General features: G+C 43.8%; 1 protein-coding gene across 2 annotated transcripts in view; it reads right to left on the bottom strand.

The window, feature by feature from the left end:
• The window catches only part of CDPF1 (cysteine rich DPF motif domain containing 1), a 4374-nt gene extending 3931 nt beyond the window's left edge, over positions 1–443 (bottom strand). For both annotated transcript variants that reach the window (XM_024737380.1, XM_024737381.1), the window contains exon 1: positions 196–443. The gene's annotated coding sequence lies outside the window, so the exon portion shown is untranslated. The remainder of the gene's footprint in view (positions 1–195) is intronic.
• Positions 444–454: the final 11 nt, after the last annotated feature.

Here is a 454-nt window from a genome sequence, read left to right as displayed (position 1 = left end):
AAAAGGTCTCTACCTATGGAATTGCCCTCTGGCTGCCCTGAAGATTTTCTGTTCACCTTTGGCTTTCGACAGTTTGACTATACAACTACTTTTTTTTTTTCCTTTTAAACCTATTTATCCTGCTTGTGCTGCTTTAAGCATTTTGATCTGTGGTTTAGTATCTTTCATTACTTTTGGAAAATCCTTAACCATTACCCTTCAAATATTTCTTCTGCCCCATTCTTTCTTGTCTCCCGCTGAGGTTCCATCCGCAAATACGTTAAACTTTGATGTTGTCCCGCGGTTCTTGGACCCTTTGCTCTGGGTTTGTTTTTTTCTACTCTTTTCTCTCTGTGTTTCAGTTTGGGTCATTTCTACTGCCCTGTCATCAAGTTCATTGATTTTCCCTTGGTTATGTCGAATCAGCCGACGTGCACTCGGAAGGCTCCGCGCCGCCGCGCAGTCCGGGCGGGAG

Source organism: Neophocaena asiaeorientalis, unplaced genomic scaffold, assembly GCF_003031525.2.
Source record: "Neophocaena asiaeorientalis asiaeorientalis breed wild unplaced genomic scaffold, Neophocaena_asiaeorientalis_V1.1 scaffold242, whole genome shotgun sequence".
Classification (NCBI taxonomy): Eukaryota; Metazoa; Chordata; class Mammalia; order Artiodactyla; family Phocoenidae; genus Neophocaena; species Neophocaena asiaeorientalis.
Note: the sequence above shows the minus strand (reverse complement) of the source record. Positions and strands in the feature narration are given on the sequence as shown.